The sequence below is a fragment of the Pyxicephalus adspersus genome, chromosome 5 (assembly GCF_032062135.1).
Source record: "Pyxicephalus adspersus chromosome 5, UCB_Pads_2.0, whole genome shotgun sequence".
NCBI lineage: Eukaryota > Metazoa > Chordata > Amphibia > Anura > Pyxicephalidae > Pyxicephalus > Pyxicephalus adspersus.
This window is the reverse complement of record NC_092862.1, coordinates 39,563,917-39,580,339: the sequence shown is the minus strand read 5'-3', so window position 1 is coordinate 39,580,339 and position 16,423 is coordinate 39,563,917. Positions and strand designations below refer to the sequence as shown.

The following is a 16,423-nucleotide window of genomic DNA, read 5'->3' as shown; positions in this document are numbered from 1 at the left end:
CCAATCATTTCTGTGTAGGAGGTTTTAGAAGGCTTGGTGGTGCCTATGGGCTGTAAAAACTTGGAAAATGATTTCTCTTTCAGTGTTTCACACTGTATTGTAGTGCACCAGACAATGCAGTCCATGGGACTATGGAAATGTGTCCTGGATCTGAATGATTGGGCTGCAAAGAGGTTTTATTTGCAAAAGTGGGTGAAATGTACTGTACTAAGGGAATGCCATTGCTTCATATAAAAAGGGTACCAGTGTATGATTCAGATTTTTTTCTCTGCCTTATTTTTTTTTAGAAAGAACTGTGAATTTTCTAGAAATAGGATTAATACATCAATGTGATTACGAGTCGAGGATTTCTCTCGAACTGCTGACATGAGATCAGGCTTGCAAACAAATCGAGAGAATATGTGAATGATTTGCCTTTTAGCTGAGCCTGTCCTTTAGGCACATAGACCCTAATGAAAATGTTTGCTCTGTGGAACTTGCTCTCTTTTTGTATTGTGGGTCAGCGGGTGAAGCAAAAGGAAGCAAAGGTATTACAAATGGAAATGGAGGTCTGAAGCTTGGCATAAAAGCAGGATATCACAGGCTGCTGATTTAATAAATGATAATCTGAGGTTGTCACTGCATTATGCTCCATCTAGTGAAATATTTAATACGGTTAAATATTAAAGCGTGGCTGTAATATATCTAATTCAGACACGTATTGAGCTCCTATTAATCCAGGTCTTTTAAACATATCTTCTTGCAGTAACCCTGGGAGAGTTGCCATGCCAAATGGCCTATTTCATGTAGAGAAGCACTGACATTGTCACCACTTAGAGCTTTAAAGAAAGAATTCTTGGTTATATACCATATATGTTCAATGTACACGCTAACATTTTTTTTATTAAGTAGCTGCTTGTCTTTTTGCAGTTTTGTAACCGACACAATGCTATAGTTCTGATGGGAATGTAAAAGCAAAAAAAAAAAAAAAAAAAAACTGATGGTAGCTGAATCATCAATCATTCAAATGAGTTGTATTGAATTTTTTCACTCTTGTCTATTGTCGCTTGTGGTGCTAATGAGGTGCTGAATACTTTGACTAAACATCATAGCATGTTTATGACATATAGGAGAATCCTGTTTTTTGCCTATTACCTAAATTTTAATTTTCACATTGGGACATCATAAAAAAATAAAAAGACTTACACTCGCCTTTCTACAAGTGTCACCGGATTCTTTTTGTCTCACCTCCAGAGAGCTTGTGTTCCTTGTACGCTACAAATGATGTTATTGTAAAACATTCTTGCATGTGAAAGTCAGATTGAAATTACATCACATTCCCTCTAGAAAGAAAATAGATTGACTAGTAACCAAGAGGTGATTTTTCAAAGAGAACCTTCAATGGAAATGGGAACAATAATAATAGGGAGATTAAAAAGGCAGCCAAACTGCAAAGCAAAACTACTTGATTATGGTTTAGAAAGCCTGTAATCAGTTTGGGAAGCAGAAAAAGATGTATGACATTACATTACAAACTCCAATATCTAACATACAAAAGAATGAGTCTACAAAAACGAGTTCAGTAGAACCAATCTTGAAGTCAGACACGCTTGCAATATTCAGCTAGAAAGTGTTCTGGGGTTTGCAATATATTTGTATATTGTTTTTTTTTCTACATTTTGATTTTGCCAGCTGTTAACTGTCTTACACATGTGTACCCATATGCCAGTTTCCAAAATTGTCTTACATCTAGCTATAACTCTGTCACCTTTTGCTATATAACTTTCAGTCAAAGTAAAACATGGTAGATGTCATTTCTGACTTAAAGTGCAATCCCCAAAGTTGTCATGTTTGGCCATTGACTGACCTGGGACAAATTTGTGTGCAAAACACCTGATATCTATGTTTCTATTTAGTGTTTTGCTTAGTAACAAAGCAAATGTAAATTGACATTCCTAGCGATTACCTTCACAAACAGTCAGCACGGGCATCTTCCGTGTTACTTTCTGGTGTTGGTGTTATTGAAGCAACAATTTAGGCTAACTACTATATTAACCAATGACAACAAGATAATTGTGTTCCTATAGTGAATATCTGGCTGTTGGGCATTTAGAAGTCATGCATAGCTTAGGATGTTTATAATGAATTAATAGGAGGCTTGTCAATGATGATCATGTTTATGATCATTAAGGGTCATGAATGTGAACCCAGTAATACACTATACCAGGTATGCTGTCCGTATGCGTTCTTTAACCTGTCACCATAAGATATGTCTGGGTTAAAAAAAAAAGCTTTCTGAGAAAAACTGAATTTGCTTGATCTACTTTTACTTGGTTAATCTGGATTTGCTGGAGTTAAAATCATATTCTTTAAAAATTTCCGAACACAGTGAGTGAGTGAATTATTCCAGGCTTGCAAACTAATCAACCATTTCCTTGGGTACTTTCCAATCACTGATGGAGACCATCTTAAACGTATTAAAGGTTTGAATGCAAATGTCTTCAAATGCAGCATTTTGTATGGTGTAAACCAACAGAAGCTGCTCAGTGTGGTAACTTTTTAAGGCTTTGTCCACTCTACCATGGCTATTGTGGATATATTGGAACTGATGTCCATCCAGCATCTTGTGCATCCAGAGAATTGAAACAAGACTGCAATTAAGAATAATAGTCATCAGGAGATACTAACACTATGTACACTAGACAGTACTTTTCAATGACCTGTTTACGATGATGTGCAATTGGATGACATGTCTTAGCTTCTGAAAAGTATATGAGACTAATGGTTTTGTAGGGCTTGAAAGTACCATCTAAATCAGTGGTTGCTAACCTTTTCGGTCCCGCGGACCACTAAAATTTCCGGCGCATGTGCGGGGAGCCAGGTGTCAATCAAAGGGGGGACAAACCTCCCCGTAGTGACATCATCATTACAAAACCCCCGCTCACTCTCCCATCGCAGATTTGAACCTGCAATGGGAAGTGGGCAGGTTGTGTCCAGGGACACATCCCACCCACTTCCCTGAGCCTGGGATTTGTATGGGGGACATGGTCTGGGGCTCTGGCCCGTGCGCCCCGCCAGCGGGGTCCTTTTTTGACTGCGCTGGGGGGTGTACCAGCCAGAGCCGCGGACCACCAAATTTTTCTCCCGGACCACCGCTTGGTGACCGCTGATCTAAATTACCCAAAACTTATGTCTCCTTCCTTACTGGCAGCTGTTTCTATCATAGACAATGACTTTATTTAGTGGGTTTTCACATTGTAGTTGACAGTGCTGAAAAAGGGGAATACATGGGCTTTCACTACTACTTCTTTCAAAAATAGTAATTATTGGCTGTCATGATTTATTGGCTTCAACTATCTGAGTCACTGGTCCAGGTATCAAAGCCATAAGATCCGTGTATCAGGCAGCTTATTAAAGAAGAACTAAACCCAAAAGTGCCTAAAACAAAAAAAAATCCACTTACCTTTAATCTCGCAGGCCTGTCTGATCCATCTGGGGGTCTCTTCAATTGGGTCCCGCATCGTACCAGCATCCGTCCGCGAGTCGGCGCCACCATCTTCGCTTCTTTTGCTGGGTTCTTCCTCCTACTTTACCCGACCCAGGTACGAGATTGGGTGACATAGGTTGGTAAAAAAAACTTGATCTCACTGCGCATGCCCGAAATGCTCGAAATGCACATGCCTGAAATGCCAACTTCCATGTGCCTCCTAATACATTGTAACAAGAAAAGATCTTTTTTTAGGTTTTAAAAACTTCCACTTTATGTATATATATCTGGCCCACTCCAATATTTGAGTTATGAAAATTTTAGGTTAATATGTATGTATGTATCTATCTCTAAAATAGGTTTTTTGGATACCTTACTTTATTTCACCCAGTAAAGTGCCTCTCTGTAGTGAATATGGGAATGATTTGGAAAACCAAGTCTTGCTTCCACTGCTCTACTATATTAAAATATATTTATTGTATATATATAAAATTTCTATTTAACAACTTATCAAAATGAAAGATATAATAGAGTTCTACCTTTTGACAGATATAATTATTGATGAAAATTGCAGATATTAAAGAAAATTTGAAAATCGAAATATATGAAACAAATTCTGTTACTTTTTATCCCAGAGGATTATACTTATTTTATGAATGAAATTTTTTGCATTGTGCCTAAAATCTAATTTATTACAAATGAAAATGAATCCTTTCCTTTTGCAGTCTTCCTTGAAATTCTATTACATTGCTCGACTTGTGTCCCTTGCAGTGACCATTAAAAGAATCTGTGGGTAACCTTTCATATGTATGTTAATGAGTTTCGTATACCTGCATTAAAGTCTGCCAAGGTGTGGGAGAAATGACCCTATAACGTTCCTCTGGTTCATTCAGTAACTTATTTTTAAGGTTAAAGAATGCTGTTGAATTTACTGGACGGGTGTCAATTTACATTGCAATCTGGTGTTCACTCTGTGGTCACATCAGTGCTTTTAAAAATGCAGATATACAGTATCTGGCAACCAATTATTAGCTTTTTTTTTTTTACTATACCCATGTGTTGGTTTGCTTGCATTTTTTTTTTTTATTGCAGCACAAATGTGAAAATAATGCCGTTGTTGTCCAATAATGCCAATATATTGCAATTTTTTTTAGATAGAATGAGTAAGGATTAGAATTATTGGTTTGTTTGTATTCCACTCTCAAATCCTATTACCTCTATACCTTGCTTCTACCTCCATACCTTGCTTTCTTGGACCAGTGATAAGCGGGTGGTAAATATCTCCCCAGCAGAAGGAAAAACTTCTTAATTTACTTTATCAGAGGAAATAGTGCATTTACTGAGCTTTAAAAGCAGTAAAGAAAATCCAACATTGTCCAACTTATTTTCTCTGACAGCTATGGTTTAAAGGTTTGGAGTTGCGTAGAATATATAACAGATAAGGCAGGTGACATTTTACACATGTGGCAAACCTGTGACACTGCAGACTGTGCAGAATAGTGTTTTAATATCAAAAGGGATATATATTTAGGAACAATTGATACATAATCTTTTTATTTTTTTTATTTTTAACAATTACCCTTACAATCCAGTCCCAAACCACTAAGAAAAAAGTATAGCAATATGGCAGCCGGGGGCGTTCTGTACACCGTTGGTATAAGGAAAGCCCCTAGCAATGTCACATTCCATTAGTGTGATTGGTTCATTGATATTCACAGAAGCCTGCACTAAGAAATAAGTAAAATTTTGAAATCCCCTGCAACAGGAATTTGAGTTTTGGTGAGATACTGCTTAAAGGTTAACTGCTTGTAAAGGGATGCAGACGGTGCAGCTTTCATCAGGTGGTTATATTGAACCAGACACTTCCATTCATAAATCAGTTTGTGCACAGATCATCCACAGAGGAATTAAATATTTATTATACCCAAAGTTGGTGCTACACTTTATTTTAGTAACATGCTGTCTGCTGAATTCACCATTGCAAAAGTGACCTGTTGACCTTTGTAAAGGGGGTCTATCTCTTATGTATTAAAGCAAATGATGAATTGTCCACTAAGCACCATTGCAGAGGTGCACAGCCTACTAAGCAATATTGAATAGGTGGCCTTTAGGCACCATTGAAGAGGTGCAGTCTACTAGGCATTATAGAATAGGCAGCTTGTAGGCACCATTGCAGTAGGGGACTATCCACCCCCTACATCAATGCAAATGGGACCTATCAACTGAACAAAAATTAAAAAAAAAATAATAGTGCTCTGTCCACTAACAAGGTGACTGTCCTCTGAGAACCATTTTAATGGGGGGCCTGTATGCTATGCATCATTTTGAAGGGTGGCATATCAACTGAGCACCAATTTAGGAGTACCACTGGAATTTAGGTTCGTTCACTGAGAATCTTTTCAAAGGAGGGCATGTCTGGAAATCACCAGCGCAATAGGAGGCGGTTTGTTATGAGCCATAGGGAACCTGTCCACTGGGCATATGCGTAAAGGGGGCCTGTCAACTGGACATATGGACTGTTTACTGAAGTGTAAGAACCAAGCAGGGGGGTGCTATCAAAATATTGAAATGTTAGTATATTTATGGTCCTGTATGTGTCCCAGTGTATCCACTTCTATGAATATAAATTCAATGAAAATTACTCCTACTGTAGTCATACATTACTGTATAGGATGTTTGGTTGTGTTGAAAGATATTGACTTTCTATTAACTTTGCCATACATTCAAGTCTCATATTTATGAACTGCCAAAAAATTCTTCAGGCAAATCTCTTGTCACTTTTCGAAATTCTAACAGACATATAATGTTCATTCTATATGCACACTGTTGTTGCCTTCAAAGCAAGATATTGGATTTTTATTTTTCTTTTCATGTGTATGTGGGCTGCAAACAAGAATTTAAATTGAGAGGGCAAGAATTATATGAGGTCAGGTGAGAGTTATTTGTCACTTGCTAAGTCAATCTAGTTTGTTCTGTCAGCACTGAACACCACTCGTTGTTGAAGCCTGTACATTATTTTGTCCAGGTTGTCACATACCACCGACGTGCCCTGTGATCAAAGGTCAAAGATCAGCATGTAGGTTGTCATATCAGCTGCAAGACAGAAAATCTTTCAGTGTACAAGACAATGGGAGAAGCTATTTTCTGTGACCTTGGCAAGTTGATATAAGCTTCTGCATTAAATTGTTTTCTGAAATCTATTACAGGTTTCTCACGTATCACTTTTATTCTGCAAATCCTTTTAGTAACAATGTTGGATTGTTGTTAAGGATTGAAGTTGATTGTAAACAAATGTAATAATTGTAACTGACTTGACATTGATACATTGGTATTTTTTTATTTTGGGTGGAGGCCCATTATAGAGAAAAATATTGTATTCTGCTGATTACTTAAGATGGCAAAGGAAGCTAAATAGCTGAATCTGAAAGCTGAATTGTTTAGTCCATACTTAGTTTGTTACCTGAATCACTGTGCAATTTGGAAACCACACGAATAGCTGTAAAGCATCAACAAGTATTTGGCAGGGTACACCAGTAATGTATATGGTATGTTTTTGTTTAGTTTTCTGTTTGCCTATACATTTGCTTTACACAGTGTAATGATTTGAAGACTTTGGGTTCCTCATTGGATCTTTTTTTAGGACATTTAAATGTCTATGGTCCTTGTGCTTTTTATAAGCAATCTGCCTTTTGTGCTACCCTTTTTATAATATTTTTTTAGCTATTGAATGAATTTATTTTACTATGTTAAGTGTTTATTAACATTTGAAATATATTTTATTATTCTATAAACATTTTTTATAAGGTATAAACATTATTATATTGTGATTCAATAAACTAAAATCTCTACAAAGCACGTTGGACTTAATTAGTTGTCCTTGTCTTTAGAGAAATCCATAAAGGCACTTATGAGAGAAGAGAGGGAAGGGGTGTATTGCTAGAATATTGTTAAATCTTCATATCACAATGATAGGCTGAGAACTGAGTGTTAGAATTCAGAGAGCAACAGTCTTCCCTACTACAGAGAAACAAAATGAGTAGCTGACTCCATGTTAATATCTCAGTGCAGTTTAGCTTAGCTAAATAAAAAATTGACTTTACTGCTGAGGCGATAGACTTAAAACTGTGCGGGACGGGTTCTCTTTCAAAGGAGAAATATCATCATGACAATAGAAACTCCGCATCCGGGAATGATTTCTTAAGGTATGGATACTTGCTGAAATGGACAGAACCTGAGTGTCACACTTACCTCTTCCTCACTAAATTGCAGGCATCTCTCTCCTGTGGATGCTGGCAGTTCAGACTCTGGTCATGCCTACGCTCCCAAGCTTTATCAGTTTAGCCAAACCCGCTGGCCAATCAGGAAATAACCTCTTAATCATCCCTGGCTTTTTAGCTAGCTCAGACACAGCACTCGTGAAACATGTCTCCACAAGTGCCAAGCCCCCTAGCTTTGCTAGCAAGTTCCCGTATACCAGTTGCTTAATTCAGTGCTTCCTCTGTCCAGCTCCTGTGTTAACCCCTTGTTGCCCAGACTGTTGTTTCCAGCCCATTTGTTTGTTCTGTTCCAGTATTCCTATTTGTCTGTGGATATTCCTGTCACCTGTGCCTTCTGTTGGTACCAGTGCCTCTTGTGTTCCCCGTGTCTGCGTTGGCCCCTGTGTCACTTTTATCTATTTCCTGCATACCTGGTATTTGACCCCTGGCTTGTGACCTGACCCCTCTTGCTTGCTGCCTGGTTTTACCCTGGCCTTCCTTGACAATTTTTCTGGCTTGTGAGTTGGTACTGTGTATCATCCCGCCCACCCATAATCATTTATTTCAACAGTACTAGAGACCTAAATTACATATATATACACCATTTCCATGATGACATTGAAAATTTGATGACTGGTGCCAGGCAATTGGAGACATCTTTGAAAAACACTATAGGAGCATGTTCTTTTCAGATTCATTCTGCTGTGTCTGGGCAGTATGAATAAACCTCAATAGCAGAGATTAGTAGTACAAATAGTTGTAGCAATAAAGCAGACTCATACATTGCAGACCTCATGCTTCTCCACAACATTACCTGTGCTTCAATACTGCTTCTTGTCTCTCCGAAGCAGCTAGCCCTACCTGCCAGATCCAGGTATGGAGGAGGAGCACATATCCTGCCAATGTCTTGGTCTGAGCAACGAGAAGAAAAAAAGGTTGCAAAGAACTCAAAACAGGGAAGTTTGCCTAATTTAATTTTGTGATGGTGTGGCAATGATGCATCTGTGTTTTTGAATTCACAGCAATTTTTGCTCTCAGTAGACTTTTATGTTCACTATAGTGGCATATAACATAAGGGTTTTGGCCTATGGCTTGTCATTAGTCTTGACATGGCCACACCTAGTCCTACACACTGCTCCCTGGGTTGACAGCACTAGCTCTGTTGCTGAAACCCTCTCCCAGTGAGCTGCATTGCCTGGGAGGGGAGCATGTAAGTGACATCTAAAGAAGAATTTAGTTTTCTTTAAGTAATCTTGTCTTTTACTTGTTTGGCTTTATTTATAAAACAGAGAATATTGACATTCCCAGATGAGAATAAGTTACTGCTATTGAAACAGATAGACCAGGATGATTACCACCAGGGAATTTTTGAGGGAATTTCAGATTCCTTGTTTTATTAGTAAAGCCATATGACTCAGAAATGCTGCAAGTAATTGACTATTCTAGAAAATTTTTACAAAAATCAGAACGTTACTAAGTCAATTACTTGAGTCAAACTATATATTGAAATTGTACATGCATTATGTAATGATTGTGAGTTTTAGTAGTCCTTGTTATTGCAACTGCCAATATTTTATATTTTAGATCAGTTCATCTTATAAGGAGAGCATTGTTATAAACAATTGTTAACTCCGCTTTTCAGATTTCAAAACAAAAATATGAATTTTGCCTATACAGGCCAAAGATAATTCAGTGCTCTGCTATGTTTTTATGTTCAAAAAAAGCTATTTTAAAAAATAAGTCTGTAAAATACTACTTTTACAAATGAGTCAACAAACACTTTGATATTATTTATGGTAAACAGTTTTGTAAATTGTCTAAAATTGTCTTGTACTAACAATCTAATGTTTCCATTTTAATACAGGTTTCAACTAATTCATGTATCTACTTTGCTACTGGGCATAAATAAAGTTTGTCTGTTAAATCGTATTTAAGATACAATGTTATTCTTTGCTTAACTGTAGTAAAAATATCTTAAGCCCCAGTTTCTCGTGCTCCTTCTCTCTCACTCGCAGTCTTACAGTTCCAGACTTTGGTCCTCTGTTGTTTTCTGTTTATCAGTGACTTCTAAATGTCTCTTTGTATACGTGACCATTATCCCCACCTAACACAAAATACCTGATCAGATCGCATGGGTGGCCCATTTTGTGCCTTCAGTGTTATGAGTTCTAGACAATTTCAGAAGACATGCTCACAATGTGAAAAATGTTGAGATCTTGGATTTTTCCAACAAGTGTCACTTTTGTTATATTTATACATCTGTAATTTGTAATGAATAGTGTTTTGATGAAATGCCAATGCAGTGAGGGTGATATGAACACCAGAGGCCACATCTAAAAATCCCTTTTGTAATAATAATATTTTCAGATCTTGCAGATTGATGATGGAGGGTATCCTGCCAGCATATTTAGACATTTAATAATTCATTCAAGTTAAGGATTAATTACTTAACGTGCTGAAATATTTGCCAGCCATGTCAGATTAATGTGCATCTGTCTAAACTTTGGATGCTCTTATTAATGATTATATTAAAACTGTCTGTATTGTCAAACTTATTTCTCTTAAAAGAAGCATAATTGCTACAAGAAAGTGTTTTAACATAAGAAACAATTACAATTTAACTGCAGAATAAGAGGAATAAAAGAAGATATAGGCCTTTGCCTTTTAATATTCTCAGATCTCTGCTATTAGTATGCAAAGGTCCAAGAAAATATATCCATATGCAACGATCGCAATACCAAACAGATAGTCAATCACTGGAAAGACAATGTTACACAATTATATGTCCCATTATTCAATATATTAAAAAAAGGATGAGTTTTAAATTGTTAAACTGGCAACAGGAGAAAACCTTCGGTTCTGGTGTCCTAGTACCAGCAAATACTTCGATACAGGTTTTGTATAATGACCTCCCTGATGAGTGGGCATTGGTGATGCCCACTTTTCACTTTATGAAAATTGCTAATACTAATAAGGATTTCCAGGACCTGTTTGGAATGTGTTAGTCTTTCATCCTTTTTCTTTTTTTTGATGTGTACACCACTGAGTTATCCTACTGATTCTAGTTGAGCTGTCTTCTCCTGTAATTTGGATTACTACTTTTTTCAATCATTAGAGTATTCCCTACAATCAGCTTCCAGTTAAACACATGAACACCCATTTTTTTAGTATTTAATACGAACACAGCTCCTCTTGGTAAACTGGAGTAGATTTGTGCCTGTGTTAAATAAAAAAGTATTTCAGGTGATTAGGAATCTGCATGTCCTTGAAATTATTGCAGATTTTATTTGGATACTGACAAGCGTGCCCTTTACCTTACCAGTAAAAGTACAGTAAATCTTGTAATTGTAGAGCACAAAAGTTCAGTAGTGGAAACTGCTTAAGGCTACATCACTGTTTTTTTCTGTAAGCACATAAGAGGGCATTGGTGCAGTGCCAAGCAATGTATGGGCACGTGCAAGAGGTTGAAAAGCAGATCTATATAATGGGGCCAGTGCAGGGGTGAGAGTTTGTAGGCAGCTGTGGGGTGTTAAGTGAAAGATAGGGCTCATCTGCCATAGTATATATTCACATGGGAGGTGATGAGCAAGGAATGGCGTAGTGGCAGCGAGGGGGGTGGTTGTATGCACATTTGTAAGTGTGGCCCATGAGGAGCAGTCAGCCGTAATACCAGATGGAGTACTCACTGGGCAGCAGCAGAGGGTGGATGTGGCGGAGTTGGTGGAGTAAACTACCAGAGAATAATGTTCCCTTCGTAGAGACAAATGTTTGTTTAAGCTAATAGGGCCAGAAGTTAGAAGGTCATATTCTAATGCAACACATAATCACCTGCTGCAGAGACCTTCATGTGCCTCCTTGTGCACAGAAATAGGCAGTGGTGCTATTATGGCTTTTCCTGACACTTGATCTACGAAGAGACCTGCAAATGTGTTATTAGTAATGGGAGACTTCTCCTGATTACTTGAAATTGAAAAATATCCAGAGCACTGTGGCTAAGAAATGAGTAGTATAGTAGGATTCCATTGACTTCTATAAGGGCTGGGAAAACATATCACCCAACAATGAGGATCAGTGAATGCGCCAGCCACAGGTATACCTTTTCCTAATTTTTATTTGGTTAACACCTCATAAGCGTTATTACAAATTTTAATGTCAGATGATTTCCAGCATCTATACAGGTGGCTGCCATTTTTTAGGGGTTTGCAAACTTGTAAAGTTTTTTTTCAATTAGTCATTGCAAAAAGCAAGGGATGAGCAAACCTTAAGCCTGCAAGAGAAGAGGTTTAACCTACATATATAGTAAGGCCTCTTTACAGTAAGAGATGTGAAAATGTAGGTTTAACTTCTACAGCAGACACCTATACTCTTCTAAGTTGTTGAATGTACAAAATTTAGGAAATGTAATAATTCTTGGAAATATTATTGTAGATGTAAGGGAGTGTCCAGTTGCCTTAATGGGTCAGAGAGAATTTTTTTCTCTGGTAAAGCAAATTGGGCTGAGTTATATACTTACGTACAACACTGTAGATTTGAAATTGATGTAGAATTTTGAAGCTGCTGCCTTTCTATTTGCTTGCATGTCAGCAATGGATAAAAATTTCAAGACGCATTTCCTTATTGTATGTGTGTAATAAAATACTTGTAGTCCCAATTTAAAATTTTCCAGCATGTTTAAAGGCACATTGTACACGAGTAAAGGAGAATGCTGGAAGAATTTAAAATGCTTGAACATTTTGTGCCTTTACCTGGTGACAAGGTCTCTTTACATGTGAAAGCAAATATATATATATATATATATATACACAAATTAAAAGATATATTTATATTGGGAGTTTTGGCTTTTGGGTACATGTAGTGGATGCTTCAAATCTTGAAAAAACTCTTATTTTATTAAAACTTTATTTCTGTCGTACACTTCTAATGTGCATGAATTGCATCAGAACAAAATAGCAGATCAGAACTAAGAACATTCTTTTTTTCGTTTATTGAATTGTAAAGCGTATACCAATAAAAATGTTTATTTTTGGTATTCAAAAAATAATCCACTTGCTGGAACACATTTGGAGGCTGTTTTTGTATGTCTGTCAGTTTTGTCGCAAAGTTAGAATTTCCATATTAGTAGAGTCGACAACATGAAATATTTATCTATCAACATCAACTGTGTTCTTTCATAATGATCAGCCTTAATAGTTTGTTTAAGGATGATTAAACACACTATGGCTGTAATCTAATTAGATGGGAGCCTGCTGCTATTGAATTCACGTGTGACAAGGACAGGGAGTGTTCTACTATACTAATTTAGTACTAATATCATATACTACACTAATATGTACTGTGCTATGCTATATTATAACATCTATAATATAGTACTGTATAATATACTGATTTATGCTACACTATACTTTGCTAATGTATACTTTTATATTACTAGTCTGGTTTCTTGCGTTCTATAGCATAGTATACAATAATAATATACTTTACTGTTCTATACAAATCTATATTATATTCGTATATACTTTACTAAACTTTAGTTATTTATACTATACTAATCTTTACTATACCATACTAAAATACAGTACTAATACACTTTACTATACAAATCCACATTATATTAAGTTATGCTATACTATACAAATATATATCCTACTAAACTTTAGCAATCTATACTATATTATGTTAATGTTTACTATACCATATGTTGGAAGTGACCAAAATTGATATGAATATGACTTGTATAAAAAGACAATTCTGCCTTCTTGGAAACAAGCTATAAACATCATTATCTGTGGAGACAGATGCAGTCCCTTAAACATCAAAGGACTGCTTAACAAAGACAATGATTGATCTTCTGATTGATGTGTGGAGGCCTGAGGATCATTAACACTTTGGCTAGTTGGACCATTTGGTTGCTGTTTCTGCCCAAACCAGTTAAATATAACTTCAGTCTTCCTGGAGGGGGCAGGGGTATGTGACAACAATCCCAAGCCTGGGACAAGGACAATCTGTGTGACCTCTTGATCAAGACTTCACCAAGGATGAATCAACAATGTGATTCGCTCTGGACCTGCAGCGTGGTGTGGTTCAAGGAGAGAAAACCCTGGTGGGTATGGTTGTGTGAGAGATTGACCATGTTCTAGAGATAGACCTAGACCCCTCACTTTCCCCTTTTCCTATATACCCTTTACATTCTTCCCTTTTGTATTGAGAATCATATGTAAATATTATCCTAAGCTGTAAATAAACCTTTCCCTTTTGTAAGATCTATTGGTCTGTCGTTAAATCCAAGGCACCCCAAACAGAGCACATTCTACACCATACTAATATATATTTTACTGTACAACTCTATTTTATATTTATTTTTTATTAAACTATACTATACTATACTATGAGAATATTTATTCTACTTAACTGTAGTAATCTATATTATACTATGGTATACTAATCTTTACTACACTATATATTTTACAGGACAATAGTAATCTGTACTATACCATGCTGTATGAATATATACCCTACTGTACTAATATATACTTACTATACTTATATGTACTATATTATAACTAATCTATATTCTACTCATCTATACAACTATACTAATATATACTTTACTACACTAATCTATACCATTGTATACATTACATATATATTTTCTATACTATGATGTTAAACTTTAGATACCCAGGTAAAAATGTTCTGTTTTTTAATTGCTGTAGACATAGCCCTGTAATGAAGTGCCATAAAATCACACAGTTGGTATGTGGTTTAAAGCTAAAGGGTTTTTTTTTTTTAAGTGAAGCAAATTCCCAGCAAATCCTATTGGAAACTTAAAACTGGATTGTAAAACATTTGAAAATAAGTGAATATACAAAGCTCTGCCTTTTCAGCGATTAACTAAAGTGTTTAATTGGATGTTCAAAAAATCAATTACGTTTGATAAGTTAAATAAATTACATTAACTTTAGTAATACATTATTACATTTATAATGCAAGTTTAATGAAATTCACATAAAATAAATTATCTATGAAATCCTTTTTATTTATGTATTGATTGACTTTTGATTTGTTTATTTACATTACTATAATTATACACATTAGTTTGTATTTCTTACTAATTCATTATTAGGTTTTAGTGGAAAATTATTATATTAGTGAATAATATGCAGTTTTGTCAGTTTGTTTTTCCTAACAAGCCTAGCAACTTTAATCATTCAAGGAAGCCGCCATCTTAGCCTCTGTTTAGATCTGCTGCTGTCATGGTGCTACACATGTGATCAGCTCCAACACCAGCCATTGGAAGGCTTGAAAGTTTTGCTAACTTAAGCACACCAGCTACTTGGAACTCTCATCAGAGGCATGCTTTCAATTTAACAGTAACATTTAAGGGTTTTGTTCCACTTTAAAACAGTCATTTTACTAAATAAAGACATGCTGAATTGTATGGGTTCGTAAAAGAGTAATTGTTGTTAATTGAAGACTTCTTTTTTCAAAGCAGGAAATAAAAGTTTAATTACAGGTAGATGTAATATCAATAAGCTATACAGTCTTTGCAGTGGAGTTCAAATTGGGGGTTGGAGAAGAAGAGACCAATCAGGCCGTGCTGTAGTGGTAAGGAGCATGCTGATAGAAAAGCAAAATGTCAGAGGAATAAGTTTATGCTGCATCTTTTTTCACTGGCTATTTATAGGGCAAGGATGGGAAGTAGACCTATAAGTAAAAATAAATAAACATTTAGGCACCCTTTTTGGACAGTACCCTGCTTGGGATAAAAACTGTGTAATTCTCAGGACTCATTGACATAAATACAAATCTTTTGGATGGTAAACCAGCCATGTGTTCATCTGTGGAATTTAGCTATTTGCCCAGGAGTAAGATGTACTTTTACATTTAACAATTTATCCTTCCTGAATGTCTAATATCTACATTTGTATATTGTACAAACACAAAGATAAAGGGTTGTGAGAGCCGTAGTTTGCAAATATTCTTTTGCCATGTTTTTTCTATTGTTTGTCTACTTGGACATCAGCTTTGTGGTTTTTATATATTTTCTCCTAATAATTGGCCCACAAGTGTTGACTTTAATTTTTTATAGATGGAGCTGCCAAAATTTATTTGACATACACAAAATGATATAACAAGCCAGTCGTCTTCAATGTGCAGCATTTGTACTTTTGGCTGGCAATCACTAGGTAATCATAAATTCCAGGTGTCTGTCAGGCTGAGGACCAAGCATCTGTAATCTGTATTTGGCATCTTTTAATAATAACGAATCAGGGGCAAATCTATTGCAAAGTACACATGCGTTTTACAGTACAGCTTTAAATAATTCATGAACATCCAAATTTAAAACAATATCACTATTCCAGGAAGACATAGTGAGGGCAAAGTAAAGTAATATTAGTCATTGGAATTTTTTTGCCAGCCAGTGCTAATCTTAGAATTATAGAATGATTTGTATGTCATGGAAGCACTGTCATACTTTGGTCATTTGCCAATATTATTTGCAATAATTGAAGAAAATCGTCACTGTTGCTATATGTCCTTTTTTCTTTTTTTTATAGAAAAGGGCACTACACAAAAAAAAAATCTGGTAAATATGTTATAATGTGTTATATATTTGTGTCCATTAATATATTATACTGTTTATTTCTCTAGCTAGTTTACATATTTGCTTTAGGTTAAAGTATGAATTACAGTAATTTGT

General features: G+C 35.9%; 1 protein-coding gene across 5 annotated transcripts in view; it reads left to right on the top strand.

The window, feature by feature from the left end:
* The window catches only part of SNTG1 (syntrophin gamma 1), a 279,759-nt gene that overhangs the window by 952 nt on the left and 262,384 nt on the right, over positions 1-16,423 (top strand). The window lies entirely within an intron of this gene.